Raw genomic sequence first — 16568 nt, 5'->3', positions numbered from 1 at the left:
TGTGTGTGTGTGTGTGTGTGTGATTTACCTACGATCGTCTGTTGGTCACCCATGTGTGTGTGTGTGTGATTCACCTATGGTTATCTGCTGGTCACCCTTATGTGTGTGTGTGTGTGTGTGTGTGTGTGTGTGTGTGTGTGTGTGTGTGTGTGTGTGTGTGTGTGAGCTTATTATACTTATTATTTTTATAACTAACAAATATGAATTTGATGCAAATTTTTTTTGTTTATAACATTTTGCATCATTTACCAAGATGTATTTCTTTCTTCACGTTTGTGATTCTAAATTTATGTTAAATAAATTAACTATTGCTTAATTTCATCAGCTGCTTATAGATATTAATCACTTGCTAAGCTTACGGGTAATTATCAAGCTATAAGCATGGCAACCTATTTTGTTGAGTGAGCTGTGATGCAATGCATATATTTCAGTAGCTGGTGTACACACTTCACAAAGAAAGTATAAAAATATTTAACAGGGCAGACACATGACTGTCATGAAGAAAACAACACAAATGGCTAGTTGAACACTAACTCACAAATTCAGGAGATAAATTGTATTTTATCCTGTAATAGCTGCAAGCCAACATGAAACCATCAGACAACTTTTCAAGGCTGCACAAGTGCATGGGACTGTACAGGTTGCAAGGAAGCAGGGTGAAGCACGAGACCTTTCATTCCTAAGTATTTTAATAAGCTGTCTTCTTCAGCAAGAATTCATTCCCTGTGAAGGCAGCTTGTTGAAACATTCAACACCTCTGTCTTCACCCTGCTCTTTTTCTCCCCCACAATCCCTATCCAGTTATGCTTTTCACAAAAATAAATAAATGAATAAATAAATAAATAAAATTGATAAAAAAATAATAATGATAAAAATAATAATAATAATAATAATAATAATAATAATAATAATAATAATAATAATAATAATGATAACAACAACAACAACAACAACAACAACAACAACAACAACAACAACAACAACAACAACAACTTAAGGATTTTATTGTACCTTGGTCAAAATGGCTCTTAAACACCTCTCCTGTAGCTGAGGGCACCCTTGGTTCACTGAGGGCATGAGCAGAGCCTAGGCCCTAGGGGATGATTGTGGAGATCCTGGTTCCACTGGATTATGGGCCTATTAGGGACAGTCCTTATGGTCACGTCCATGAACACCCAGCAATGTCAAGTGAACACCAGTAATACTTTGTGTCAGTGTAGCCAATATAAAATACCCGCCTGACTAACCAGCTGCTTAGTTTAAGTAGCACCTAGCTTGCGTTTGCAGTGTTGCAGTCTGATGGTAGACTGATAAGTATGCTTGAAAGCACTCACAGGTGTCACAAAATCAAAGTTTTGTATTTACACTGAGTGCATCAGCTCCTAGTTGAAGGCAAGTACTCATCAAAAATGTAAACAGGTGAAGCATGCAATTCACAGGGAGGCCAGCAAAGAAAAGTAGACAACTCACATCATCCCAATATTTGAAAAAATGAACACGATGTGATTCTTTAAATGATCAGCTGATTAGTCTTGCTCCTTGTTTTCCTTAGCCAAAGGTGAACACTGAACTGCTGGAGAGTGAAAAAAGTAGAGCTTTAAAACCTATATGCTTTAGGACTATGGTAACGTAAGACCAGAGCAAACTTCCTCACTTGCCCCTCATATCTTCTGCCCTTCTTATTTCCTAAGCTATTGATTACCTGTTCTTTGATGAAGTCTTGCACTTCAGGGCTTGCATATAGAGAAATGGAGTTTTCAGCTGCTGTGGACTCTTCAGGGTCTGCTGCCTCAATCCCTTCACTTGTTTTCTGAGCTTGCTGATGATGTTCTGCAGCCCTGAAAACATTTCAAAAATATTTCAGCTGTTTTTTTGATAATTATCATAACTTTAAAAAATCCATTTTGTCTTTCATATACCAGATTCATATTTGCAGCTGCATCTGGAAAGTGGTGTTTCCACACAAAACAAAACAAAAAAGTTCAAGTCATTATAACAACAGTTCAAAGACAATCATAAACTGATGCAGAAAACTTGATAAAATATACAATTATAGCACTTACAACATTCTAAAGCAAATAACAGCAGTCACCAGGCTTGAGGCGAGGCTGTGGTGGTTTCTCGACTGCTGCCCCAAGCTGCTGCTCAATGATGGGGCACTGTGCGGGTACTTGACAAGGGACATCATCTGCTGAACAGGCAATGTGTTAGTCATGGTGGCTTTCAAGTATGTATATTCACTACAAGTAGCACTGGCACACAGTCAGTGTACACTTGCCTAAGGAAAGCTCACACTGTCACCTGACTGTTGAGGGCTTTATGAGAGACCACAATTTTCATCTAGCCAGGCTAGTTTCAGCTGAAAGTAATGGTTTGACATTACTTGAAACTACCAAGTGTTTTGTCTCCGGCGACAGAAGCCTACATTCCAACCACAAACACATGTACATGAGCATGGCAGACACGTAAATTGGTGATGTGTGTACCATCTGCAGGCTAAGTATCTCATAGAGGTGACACCAATATCACCATTTGTATGAATAGGACAAACCATGATTTAATGAAAAATAAAACACATTAAAATATAATGACAACAAAAACTCATAAGAAACTCTACTTTTACCAATATAGTAATAAGCAAAAGTTACTCAAAGAGACATATTGCATTAAACAAGAAATGAAAATATCATGGTATTCTGCATGAATGAACCTTTGCCACACAAGTAGCTACACACACACACACACACACACACACACACACACACACACACACACACACATATCGTGTGGCGCGCGCCTTGAGCAGATGTGTTGCGAAAGGGCTCCAAAAGAAATACAGCTTTGCTAAATAGAAGTTGGAATAAATAAAAACTCCAGGGCCCAAGATGTGGTCACAAAAAGGTATGGAGCTATGCTATATGTACTGTACCGCCCTGTAGTCGGAAAAAAAAAAAATAGAATAAACAAGAGAAATGGCAGGTGGTGGTGGTGCCCGAGCGATAGGTGGAACAGCTGATGAGCGTAAACAAATGGCCGACAAAGACGAAGGCGGAATATAGAGTTAGAAGAAAAGGTGTACCGCTTTTCTGAGCGAAAAATCGCTGAAAATACGAAATCGAGTTAAACACACTGAAAAATCATACTAGGTTGTGGCATCATCCTCAGAAAGTTTTAGGGTGTTACGCCTATTTTACGCATGTTTAAAGGGCCGGGAAGTGTAGTTTGTTTACACTGAGCCCTTTAAACTCTCTGTCCGCGACAGCTCATGTTTTGCTGCTCATTTATAGCTTTTTTCCCCATTTTTTTTACGTTATTTTGAGGGTCATGAGAATGAGGTATCTGGCATCCTCTCACTGAGGGAGCGGCTGCTGGCCTGCTGGAGGCGATCGATATTCGATAAACTGGTTGCTCCTGGGCATGCGGCTGCGAAGTTAGAACACGTGGCTTTGTTTAGAACCCACGTGTTCTCGCTCACTGCTTTTGTGGCCTGCTCCCTGCTTTTATTCCCTTACATATTTATTGCATTGTGGATATTGTGCAATATGCCGAAACCAAAGAAGAACGTTGCTCTACGTCGCAAATTTGCAGAAATTGCGACAAAAGCGTCTTTGGAGGTTGCTGCCAAGAGGAGACGCAGTGACTCAGCACCTGTTGCTGGTACTAGTACCACATGTGTTCAAATAAGGAAATCTTTGGTAGCTGAAGAGAAAGGAAGGCCTGAAGCGAGTGATAAAGTACGGGTTGTAATTGATGAAACGACAGTTGGGGAATTAGTGAAGAATATGTTGTGCCCATCATGTGCTGGTGACAAAGTTACTGTGAAGTTTACGCACCACCAAATAGACATGGGGAGCAGCAAGAATGGGAGGAAGGCACAAGTTGACTGACACTGTCATTGATCACCTGCAGCATTATTTCCAGGTAAGTCTGAACAGAAATATGCACACAAATATAGAAGAAATGTGAGAAGAAATCCTGTCAACTTTCTTTCACTGTACATCTGCAGACGAAAACCCACAGCATGACAAATGTCCCAAGGATAAAAACTCAAGGTGTTTCTATAATAAGAGTATAGCTAGTGGGGAAACACCGTCCTCCCACACAAAGATAAAAGTCTATTTTCATCTCGAAGAAGCAGAGCTGCAACAAGTGAAAGCTGTGTACAGCCTACTAACATCGGATGACTCAGTGTCTGCAAGGATGACTCGGTGTCTGCAAGGAATGACACAAAATCGAAATGAACATCTCCATTCAAGAATTTGGAGAATATGCCCAAAACACAGAAGTCCCTCAAAGATGATGATGGACTTTGCATCCGCGACAGCAGTGTGCAACTACTACAACGTGGGTTACATTGAAAGCAGTTTGACTGGTATTCTTGGCATCGACTCAACTTTGTCAATGGAAAAGTATCTCCAAACAAAGGATGTGGCTATGGACTCTCCATACAAAAGGAAGATGAGAAATAAGAAGATCAGAAGGGACCTGCAGTATGCTGCTGGAAAATTCTGACTGCATAAGCAGTACTGTCAACAAATACGCTCATTTCTCGGTTGTAAGTTTTTGTCATTAAATTTGTTACTGTATCATTTATCTGTGCTGTATACCTCTCACTTAACTCCTCTGACTATAAGAAATTCTTTGACTACTTAACTTCCAAAGTGGAGCATATTCTGACTCTATTCCCTTTTGCAGAGATCTCCATTCTTGGAGACTTCAATGTTCACCACCAGCTTTGGCTTTCCTCTCCCTTCACTGACCATCCTGGTGAACTAGCCTACAACTTTGCTATCCTCCACGACCTAGAGCAATTGGTGCAACACCGTACTTGTATTCCTGACCCTCTTGGAGATACGCCCAACATTCTTGACCTTTTCCTGACCTCTAATCCTCCTGCTTATGTTGTCACACTTTCTTCTCTGTTCGGCTCCTCCGATCACAATCTCATATCTGTATCTTGTCCTATCGCTCCAATCCCTCCTCAGGATCCCCCTAAGCAAAGGTGCCTCTGGCGTTTTGTCTCTGCTAGTTGGGGGGACCTTAGGAGGTATTTCACTGATTTTCCTTGGAATGACTACTGCTTCCATGTCAGAGACCCGTCTTTTTCTGCTGAGCGCATAACAGAGGTGATAGTGTCTGACATGGAGGCATACATATATGTATACATATAGTTGTTCATGCCACCTATTAAAATTCTTCACAGTGATGTTTTCCATGCCCTCGCTGGCCTAAACCCTCGGAAGGCTTATGGACCTGATGGAGTCCCTCCTATTGTTCTCTGAAACTGCCTCCATCCTTGCACCTTGCCTAATCAAACTCTTTCAGTTCTGTCTGTCAACATCTACCTTTCCTTCTTGCTGGAAGTTTGCCTACATTCAATCTGTTCCTAAAAAGTGTAACCACTCTAATCCCTCAAACTACCGTCCTATTCCTTTAATTTCCTGCCTATCTAAAGTTTTTCAATCTATCCTCAACAGGAAGATTCTTAAACATCTATCACTTCACAACCTTCTATCTGATCACCAGTATGGGTTCCGTCAAGGCCGCTCTACTGGTGACCTTCTTGCTTTCCTTGCTGAGTCTTGGTCATCCTCTTTTAGAGATTTTGGTGAAACTTTTGCTGTTGCCTTGGATATATCAAAAGCTTTTGATAGAGTCTGGCACAAAGCTTTGATTTCCAAACTACCCTCCTACGGCTTCTCACCTTCTCTCCGTAACTTCATCTCAAGTTTCCTTTCTGACCGTTCTATTGCTGCTGTGGTAGATGGTCACTGTTCTTCTCCTAAATCTATTAACAGTGGTGTTCCTCAGGGTTCTGTCCTGTCACCCACTCTCTTCTTATTATTCATTAATGATCTTCTAAACCAAACTTCTTGTCCTATCCACTCCTACGCTGATGATACCACCCTGCACTTTTCCATGTCTTTTCATAGACATCCAACCCTTCAGGAAGTAAACATTTCTTGCAGGGAAGCCACAAAATGCTTGACTTCTGATCTTTCTAAAATTTCTGATTGGGGCAGAGCAAACTTGGTATTGTTCAATGCCTCAAAAACTCAATTCCTCCATGTATCAACTCAACACAACCTTCCAGACAACTATCCCCTCTACTTCAATGACACTCAACTGTCCCCCTCTTCTACACTGAACATTCTCGGTCTGTCCTTTACTTATAATCTGAATTGGAAACTTCACATCTCATCTCTAGCTAAAACAGCTTCTATGAAGTTAAGCGTTCTGAGACGTCTCCGCCAGTTTTTCTCACCTCCCCAGCTGCTAACTCTGTACAAAGGCCTTATCCGTCCATGTATGGAGTATGCTTCACATGTCTGGGGGGGGTTCCACTCATACTGTTCTTCTAGACAGGGTGGAATCAAAAGCTTTTCATCTCATCAACTCTTCTCCTCTAACTGACTGTCTTCAGCCTCTCTTTCTCACCGCTGCAATGTTGCATCTTTAGCTGTTTTCTACCGCAATTTTCATGCTAACTGCTCTTCTGATTTTGTTAACTGCATGCCTCCCACGGCCTCGCTGCACAAGACTTTCTTCTTTCTCTCACCCCTATTCTGTCCACCTCTCTAACGCAAGAGTTAACCAGTACTCTCAATCATTCATCCCTTTCTCTGGTACACTCTGAAACTCCCTGCCTGCTTCCGTATTTCCACCTTCCTATGACTTGAATTCCTTCAAGAGGGAGGTTTCAAGACACTTATCCATCAGTTTTTGACCACTGCTTTGACCCTTTTATGGGACTGGCATTTCAGTGGGCATTTTTTTTTTTTGGATTTTTGTTGCCCATGGCCAGTGTCCTTTCTACATAAAAAAAAAAAAAAGGTGTCATGATATTTACTTCATTTTTTATTTTGTTTTACAATTAAATTTTCCATAAAACTGATGCTTTTTTTTTAGTAGGAAAGATTTTTTCACACAAAAATGCAAATTTTTCTAGTGTAAAAAAAGTTGCTTTTATATTTTTCATGAATCATGAAAAACATATTTTGGAAAAAAAAAAGCATGTTCTGTTTGCAAATGATCAATTTCATCATTGATAACTTTAAAGGCTAATTATGTTAAATAGTTTTAGAGCCTTAGTCAAAGTTAGTTAAAAAAAAATTGTAAGAACTTCATAGTTTTTTTTTTTTATGTATGGTCTTCAAACTTTCTACACACGTAAGTAGGTACCATTAAAGTTTCATGTAAATTGATGCAGAATTTCAAAATCACCTTAAAATATCAGTACACCCCTGTAATAGTCCAGGTGTGAAGGATTTCCAAGGTTTTAGACCAGAAGAAACATAAATACCAAAAAACAACCATGTTTAGAAAGTGATGGTTGAGAAAACTGCATATGAATTGACAGTTAGGGTAGCTCCTCTAGAAAGAAAATTGTGAATCAAGGAAAAGCTGTGACAGTTATGTTGAGAAAGTTAAGGAATGTGTTAAGAAAGTAAATGTAAATACAGAAAACGTCAACAAAATTAATAAAAGACAACAGGATTGGACAAAAAGCCAGGAAGAAGAGAAGGTTAATATCAAAGACATTATGGAAATCCAGTTGAAGGAAGAGATGGAAAATTATGTGGTGAAAATAATTAAGCAAAAGGAGAAGTTAGTTAGGGACACGATAGAAAAAAAAAAAAAAAAAAAATGTGTAGTAGTGTTTGATGCCAAGAATGAAGTGAAACCTATCAAATATGAAAGAGAGAAATTTGGTAAATAGTCAGTTAAGAAAGTGATTAGTCAAGCTGTTGAGGAAGGAGACAGCACAGTGGAAGAGAGTGAAGAAGTGACAAGGATCGGCAAATATGTGGAAGGAGGTACCAGGCCAAGCTAAGTTAGGTTTAGATCTCAAATTGTGGCTGAAACAGTTCTGTCTAGTGCCTGGAAACTGTCAAATAAAGATGACTTCAAACAAATATGGATAAGATGAGACTTAAGTGAGGAGGAAAGAAAGAAAATGAACAATACAGTAAAATTCCTCTTATCTGGCATCAACGGGACCGCCGACATGCCGGATACTTGAATATTGCCGGATACTTGAATGGAAGTGAAATTATGTCCACAATCACCACCCTACACTCACGCATCTTACCATAACAAAGATCAGCTGATCTTAATCAGCAGCTGATCTGATCAGCTGCTTAAGTGTAAGCACAACACGCTTCCTCTTTTCTACAACTTTAGGCATGATGAAGGCGTCAGGCGATAAACAGTGCACACGTGGGACTGAGTCACTGAGTAAACACAGTGCAGTGGGCCGCGGGTGGCGCGAAGCAGTGCGCTCTGGTGGCAAGGGGACAAAGTATGCCTCGCGTGGGAATTTTAATCGACTTTATGAGTACACATTGATTTTTTATTGATTTTAAGGCTCGGGGAAAAATGTGCCGGATACTTGAAGCTGCCGGATACTCGAATGCCGGATGAGAGAGATTTTACTGTATGCTGAATCAGGCAAAGGCAAAAAAACGGAGAATGAACCGAAGAAAAAAAATTCTACTGGAAAACAGTAGACATAAAAATAAAGAAGTGGTTTAAAGGAAACAGGGAGAGGCATTGAAAGGTGCCATATATCAATATCAATGGGATATTATCAGCACAAGAAGAGTTAAATGATTTCCTAAAAGAAAATAAGCCTGACATTATGGGAATTACTGAATCTAAATTAAGTGATGAAATTACTGCAGTTAATATTGATGAAGAGCAAATGTGGGTGAAGAATAGGAAAAAGAAACGCGGTGGTGGAGTAATAATGTTGACTGGGAAAGAGCTACAAGTGAAAGAAGTGTTCTTTGGAGAAAGAATCGAGGAAATGAATGAAGTGAAGGTAAAACAGGCAGGAAATGGTCTAAAGACCATTGTTGTGGTATATATCCCACCTAAGACAAGGGATTTAGATGATATAATACTCTACTGGAAAACATAAGAGGATGTTTGGACAGAATAATGAGTAAGAATGACAGGGTAGTACTGCTAGGAGATTTCATCTGTAAAGTTTGTTGGGAAAATTTGACAACCATGGGAAGGGTCACGTCATGGGGATACAGACTCTTGCCATTGGCAATGGAAAACACACTTACCCAATGGATTAGAGAACATACAAGATACAGAGAAAATGAATAACCATCAAGACTAGATTTAGTATTACAAAAGAACCAAAAATTGTTGATAATATGGAATACAAATGTCCAATAGGAAAAGTGATCATGTGGTAATAGAACTCAACTTAAAAGAATTTGAAAGAGAATTAAGGAGAAGAAACCACAGGATTGGAAGATTCAATCATAAGAAAGGAAAATTTGATCAGCTTAAGAAGTACTTTGAAGAAACTGACTGGACTAAGTTTAAAAAAAGTAAAGGGGAGTGGAAAGTAAATGGAAAGAATTTGAGATATATAATGAAGGAGTGCAAAGATGTATACCAAAGGTAAGAGGAAGACAAGTTGGACATAAAGACTGGTTTAATAGGAAGGTGAAATATCAATAAAAGGAAGAAATGGAAGAGAGGAAAAAGACAAAATCTGTGGGCAGAGTATAAGACAAAGAAATTAATATGTGAAGATACGAAGAGAAGAGCATAGATAAGATGAGAAAGATATAATAGATAAATCCAAAGACCAACCAAAACTGTTGCAGATATCAACAATAAAATACAATGAAAGGAAATAATTGAAAAATTTGAAGTAGATGGCAAAGAATATGAAGAGATTGAGGATATGGTGGAGATAATGAGTGATGCCTTTCAGTCAGTCTTCACTAAAGAAATCAAGTTTATAATACAAGAAAGTGAAGGAGCAGCAGTTAACTCTCCTGAAGAAATTAATGTAACTATCAATGAAATACAGGAAATGATGCAGAAGTTAGCAGCAGATAAAGCACATGGACCAGATGGTATACCAAACTGGGTTTTAAAGGAATGCAGTAGTCAGTTGGCAGACAAAATACATCATATTTTAGAGCATTCATTACAAGAGAGCAAGGTATTGAGTGATTGAAAAAAGGCTGATATTGTTCCAATATTTGAAGAGGGGTGTAAAAAAGACCTTCTGAATTATAGACCAGTATCATTAACATCTGTTGTGGCAAAAATATGTGACTGAATTGTGAAAGATAGATGGATGATTTTTTTTTTGGAAGAAAATGGCATGATAACATGTACAACTAATTTGATTTGCTTTTACTCGAGAATGATTGACATAGTACAAGAGCGAAATGGATGGGTAGATGGCATCGACCTGGATTTGCAAAAGGCCTTTGACAAGGTGCCACATAAGAGACTCCTGTGGAAGATAAGAAACATTGGTGAAGTGAGAGAGGGACTCTTGAAGTGGATGGAAGACTTCTAAAGCAATAGAAAAATGAGAACAGTTATTAGATATCAAAAATCATCTTGGAGAAATGTAGCAAGTGGAGTACCTCAAGGTTCTGTACTGGCTCCAGTCATGCTCACTGTGTACATTGATGATGTGACAGAAGGGATCAACAGCCATATAAGTTTATTTGCGGATGATGCTAAATTGATGAAAAAATAGAAACAGAGGAAGATCAGAAAGTTTTACAACAAGATTTAAGTCAGACTGAAAAAAATGGAACTCTGTAAGATAGCTAGGCAGGGGAGCGAGACACAGGGACACACTCTCTCCTTTATTGGGCTCGGCCCGGAACTGAGGATACACTCTTGGCGACAAGCAGTGCTTGGCTTGCCGCCGGGAAAACATATCGTACACCATGTACAAATAATAATATATCCAATATCCCCCCTGTAAGATAAATGTGTGCCTGCAACACATTAATCTGATATGTGTATGAGCATAACGGGCTACGACGGCATGGGAGGGGAACGAACTAAACTTGGAATGGAGGTAAGTATACACATACGGGTGAGGAACAAAAAGAGAACAATACCTTTGAAAATAATAATACAAAATACAAACTAGAAGAACGATGGTTTTACCTGGCCTGAAGTCTGTCTGTGTATGTGCGTGTGTGTGTGTGTGTGTGTGTTACACATAGTCGCTCAGCCACCCCGGTCGCCGCACCTGCCTCCTGGGTGCGGGGCGTAGCTGAGGTTGGGTGGGGGTTGAGACTTGTGCGGGTGTCGTGGTTGGTTGAGCGGCCGGCGGGGTTAGTGGGCGCAGGGTTGGCGGTGCGGGCGGTGGGGTTGAATTAGCGACGGGCCGCAGATGCTTCCTGTTCCTGAGGCTTATTCGGCCGCTACCATCAAGCCTGACGGTGTACTGCCAGTAGGGCAGCGCCTCCACGATCAAGCCCGTGCGGTCCCACGTGCCCGAGGCCTGGTTCTGCATCCTTACTCGTGTGCCGGGGGACAGGGGCCGGAGCTGTCTGGGTGTGCAGGTTGCCATCAGGGTGTTGCCTTCCTCCCCCATTTTCACTTCTCTCTCACGCAGCGTCCTTCCCCAGTGCCTGTCCACCTTGTAATGTCGTCGGGCCGTTGGCACGCCATCACGCAGCTGCCTTCCGGTGGCAAGTTGGGCGGGGGACTTGTTGACAGATCGCAGCGGGGTGTTAAGGTACTGCAGCACAGCGAGGGAGGTTTTGTCCGTGTCCAATGAGCCCCCGTTACCTGTGTTGGCTCTGATGATTCTTTTGGCCGTCTTGACCGCTGCTTCGGCCCGCCCGTTTGACTGTGGGTACTGTGCTGAGGACAGGCGTGCAATGACACCCCACTTCTTGAGGAATTCCGACATTTCCTCGCTCGCCAGGTTCGGGGCTCAGGAATCACGAGTCGCACACAACCCTGGTCAAAGGTGTATGTGACAAGGTCTTGAGAGAGTGCCAACCGGTCCCTCACGCCATAGAACGGGCGCAGGCAGGCCACTTCTTGCGCCTTGTGCAGGTGCCAGTCCGCGGCCAACACTTTGGCCAGTAGTAGTTGGTAGACAGGGTCGTCGGCTGCAGATTTTCTCACCGCTGACTCGTCGAGAACGTGACCCTCGTGTTCGGCTGTGGCGATGACCACGGCTGCTACTGCCTCGGTGAGGTCCTCATCCAGGTTGGCGTCGGTGTCTGTGGTGGGGCTTCTGAGGGCTGGGTACCTGGACAGGAAGTCGGCTGCGGCGTTCCTTTTTCCTGGCAGATATTTGACTTGAAAGCGGTACTGTAGCGTTCGCTCCTTGAGCCGGAAGAGTCGTGGGTTGATGACTTCTGTGAGGGCCCTGTCCCCCAGCAGCTTGGTGAGAGGGCGGTGGTCGGTGACGATGGTGAGGTTCGGGCACCCCAACAAGAACAGCCGGGCTTTCTGGAGGCACCACACCACAGCCGTTTCCTCTCTACCGCGGCGTAACCAGTCTCGGCGGCCGTGAGGTGGCGGCTTCCGCACAGGGCCAGACGCCAGCCCGCCCTGCAGCAGAAGGGAGCGGCAGCAGACGAGCAGTGGCAGAACTGCTGCAGGATAATGAATCCAATGCCCTCCCTGCTCCAGTCTGTGAGGGCAACTGTGGGGCGGGTTTTGTCGTAATATGCCAGGCCGTCCTTTGCAAGCTGGCATATGGTGTCCTGAGCGCGGCGGAATTTCTCCTGCAGGTGCTCGTTCATGATTGGAAGGCGTTCATGATTGGGGCTGTGGCGAGGAACCCGTACCACGACCTGATGTCTGAGATGGAGGGCTTGTCAGGCATCCTGAAGCTTTTGATTGCCGCTAGGCGCTCGTCTGTGGGTTTGTACTCCTCCCAGCCGAGGCGAAAACCCACGAAATCCACCTCCCTCCGTGCGAACTGGAATTTTTCAGGCTTCAAAGTAATCCCCTTGGCTGCACAGTTCGCCAGAAACTTGTACGTGTGCCAGAATGCGTCTTCGATGTTGCTGTCGTAGAGGAGGGTGTCGTCGATACACTTGTGCTTCCTCACAATGCCTTGGATGGCGTCATCGAAGCGCTTTGTGTATGCGTCGCCAGCAGAACAGTGGCCCATGGGGGTCCGGAGGTACCGGAACCTCCCCCATGGGGTGATGAAGGTGGTGAGACTTCGACTCTCCTCGTCCAGTCTGACTTGGTGGTACCCCCAATAAGCATCAGCCACTGTCTTGAAGCAATGTTTGGGGACACTAGACACCATGTCGAAGGGGGCGGGGGTGTGGTGTGTCTCTCTGCGGCATGCGGCGTTGAGGCACTGGTAATCGACGGTGCGCCGCGGTTGCCCTGATTTCTTTGCTACCACAACCATGCGGGCACACCACTCCGTGGGTTCCCCTGCCGGGACGGGCTCGATGACGCCTCGCCGTACGTCGTCTTCAAGCTGGGCTTTCACCTCGTCCTCCCAGTGTTTCGGCACCGAGGCGGGCGTGTGGCAGGCGTAGGGGACAGCGTTGGGTGCCAGGTGGATGTGGTAGTTGTAGATGTTGTAGTAGCCACTCCTCTAGCCGTCGTACGTGCTCCTCGTGTGGCGGGAATGGTATCGTGGCGGGCTTGGCAGGCGGCTGGGCAGGCTCGGCGGTCGTGTCACGCGCTTCCACTGCTTGCACTGTCGGCAGGGAGTGGTGAGGGAAGCCAGCAGGCACCAGCCCTAGCTCCTTGCACGCGCTCAGTGACAGGAACAGCGACCTGGCGGAGGGTACGAAGTATACTTCTTGCTGTGTAGCATGGCCGCCAAGGTAAATGTCACACCGGCACGATCCGAGGCACCGTAAGGGCAAGTCCGCTACATCCCACAAGCCTGCACGTCCCTGTAGCTGCGTGGGTTGTATATTGAGACTGGACAGGAGGGCCGCCCCCGCGACGCACACCTGGGCGCCGGTGTCCGCCACAGCTGCTGTGCGGTGTTTGGCGCCCTTGCCAAGCGCCACTGTTACCTCTATGGTGGGTTGGCGGGACACGTTCGCGCCTGCCGTTGTCACTGATCCCGAGACGGCGTTGGCAGATGCAGTGCCGTGTGGGCGCTTGGAGCTCCTGCAGCACCTCTTGAAGTGACCTTTCTTACGACAGGCGACGCAGACTGCTTCCCTGGCCGGGCAGGAAGCTCTGTCAGGGGCGTGCAAAGTACCACAGTTCCAGCAAGTACGTGAGGGCTGTGTCTTGCAAGAGGTGGTGGCAGCGGCGGCGTCGAGCGTCTGGTCCCCGTCCTCCTTGGCCCGCACGGTGCCAGCCGCGCGACTGCTTTCCCGCCAACCGCCCTCGCCTGTGGTGTGTTGGTGGGCTGCCTCATATGCACAACACATGGCCCTTAGGGCGTCCACACTGCCTAACGAGTCACACGCTTGATACACCTGCTGTTTGAGGCCCGTGTCGCGGATGCCTACCACAAGCTTTTTCAATAGCAAGTATTCAGAGAGGTTGAGGCTGCACTGGGGACACTCGAAAGCGCAGTCGTTGACTTTCTGGGCGCCCCGTACAAAGTAGTCACTAACACACTCGTCCTGCCCTTGGCTGACACCGAAAAACTCTGTCCACTGCACTGCCGGGCTGGAGGAGCGAAGCACTAGGTTACCAATGGCGTCCAGCGCCTCCTGCTGTGTGAGGGCGCTCCACTGGTCGAAGGTGAATCTGGCGTCCAAGGCACGTTGCAGCGCGGGGCCACAGAGGAGTCTGACGTGATGGACCGCTTCCTGGCGTGGCCACTTGCAGAGGAGAAGCCAGCACTCCATGGACCGTTCCCACGACCTGAATGCAGCTGGTGTCATATCCAGGTCGTATTTCTCGGGGGCAGCCGAGAGAGGCACGTTGCGCCACGTTGCCTCGTGTGATGAGCGCTGCCATGTTGGCCTGCAAGGTGGTGATGGCTTGTTGCTGGTCACTGATGGTCTGCCTTGCCTGCTGGAGCAGCGGCTGGAGGCTGCGAGGAACCACTGTCATCGAGGCCCTAGGCGTCGAGCGAGGGGATCAGCGAGGTAGAGGCATCTTGACCGGTGTAGGTAAGGGTTTCACTGCGCCATGCAAGATAGCTAGGCAGGAGAGCGAGACACAGGGACACACGTCTCTCCTTTATTGGGCTCTGCCCGGAACTGAGGATACACTCTTGGCGACAAGCAGTGCTTGGCTTGCTGCCGGGAAAACATATCGTACACCATGTACAAATAATAATATATCTAATAAACTCTAAATGGGAAATTAATTTTAATGCAAAGAAATTTAGCTTAAGGGAATTTGGGAAGAGTAAAAAGACCATCTGATTACAAGTTGGGGGATGACTATATTGGAAAAAGAATAATGGAGAAAGACCTTGGAGTGATAGTAGCAGACACACTGAAAGCTGATTACCATATAAATAAGATGGGGGAAGCAATGAATTTGCTAAGGGATATAAGAATTGCATTTGCATACTTGGATGAAGAAATGACGAGGAAACTAATTGTAATGATTCATCCAAAATTGGAATATGCAGCTGTAGTATGGTCACCCTAGTCTCAAGAAACATATTAGGAAACTGGAGAGTATACAGGGGGCAGCAACATAGATGATCCCAAACTTAAGTGAAGAGACATACAAAATGAGACTAGAAAAACTAAATCTTCCAACTCTGGAACAAAATAGGGAGAGAGGAGACTTAATTATGATATACAGACTAATGGAAGGACCTGAAAAGTTAGACAGCAGTGACATTGTGATGTGGGATACGAGACACACTAGAGGACACAGAAAGAAGCTGAAAAAAGAAATTTGTAGAAGTGATATCAAAGAGAATAGTTTTCCACTAAGAGTAGTTGATACATGGAACTGTCTAAATAAGGTTGTAGTACAAGCAAAAACTATTCATAGTTTCAAGGCCAAGTTAGATAATAATAGATACAGAGGTGGGATAGTACAAACATACCTCCTTTCCTGCATGACACAACAAAGTAATCACAACTAAGTAATCACACACACACACAACTGTTCGGATGCAGGTGCTAGAGCTCCTGAAGACACACACACTACCAGCTCCTGACAAAACAATGAGGCCTAGTAATCTATGTACAAGGGTGAGGGGGCTAGAGAGTGTCCTATCTCCAATTTTAATAAACAAAGGAGTATTTTGAGGCTGAAAAAAATGGAAGGAAAGGAAGATCTAGGTGGGACCACTGGTCATGATGTGCTTGTAAACAAACAGAGTGAAGAGGTGAGACAGAAGGTGCATTGTATTGAAACCCCTGTGGGTTTGAGACAGTTGGTACAGACAAGTGGAGAAAGTGATTTTTCGGAATTCAGAGAAGAGAAAGGAAATGTGAGGAGGATAACCAGCATAGAGAGAAATAAGTTGCATGAGGGATCTGATCTCTGTCATTCTGGAAAAGCTATGTGATTAATAGTTCACTGATAGAGGGAAGAGTACCAAAGGAGTGGAAAAGAGCAAATATAGTGCCAATACACAAAGGAGGAAGGAGGACTGGGCCACTAAATTATAGACTGGTGTTGCTAACTTAGTGTTGTAGGCAAGATCAGTGGAATAGTGATCAAGAAAAAGTGGGTGAAATATTTGTAAGAGAATGAAGTTATAGCAAACAGCCAAAAGGAAAGTTATGTGTGACGAATTTACTGTTTCTATACAAGAGTAATAGATGAAGTACAAAACAGAGATGGGTGGGTAGATGCAGTGTACTTGGACATCAAAAAAGCTTAAAAGACTATTGTGGAAGATGGAA

At 44.3% G+C, this 16568-nt stretch overlaps 1 protein-coding gene across 1 annotated transcript in view; it reads left to right on the top strand.

Annotated features, from left to right (window-relative positions):
• Positions 1-16568, top strand: part of LOC135093457 (serine/threonine-protein phosphatase 6 regulatory ankyrin repeat subunit B-like) — a 72516-nt gene that overhangs the window by 15180 nt on the left and 40768 nt on the right. The window lies entirely within an intron of this gene.

The sequence above is a fragment of the Scylla paramamosain genome, chromosome 43 (genome assembly GCF_035594125.1).
Source record: "Scylla paramamosain isolate STU-SP2022 chromosome 43, ASM3559412v1, whole genome shotgun sequence".
Taxonomy (NCBI): domain Eukaryota; kingdom Metazoa; phylum Arthropoda; class Malacostraca; order Decapoda; family Portunidae; genus Scylla; species Scylla paramamosain.
This window is presented reverse-complemented; position numbering and strand designations above follow the sequence as displayed.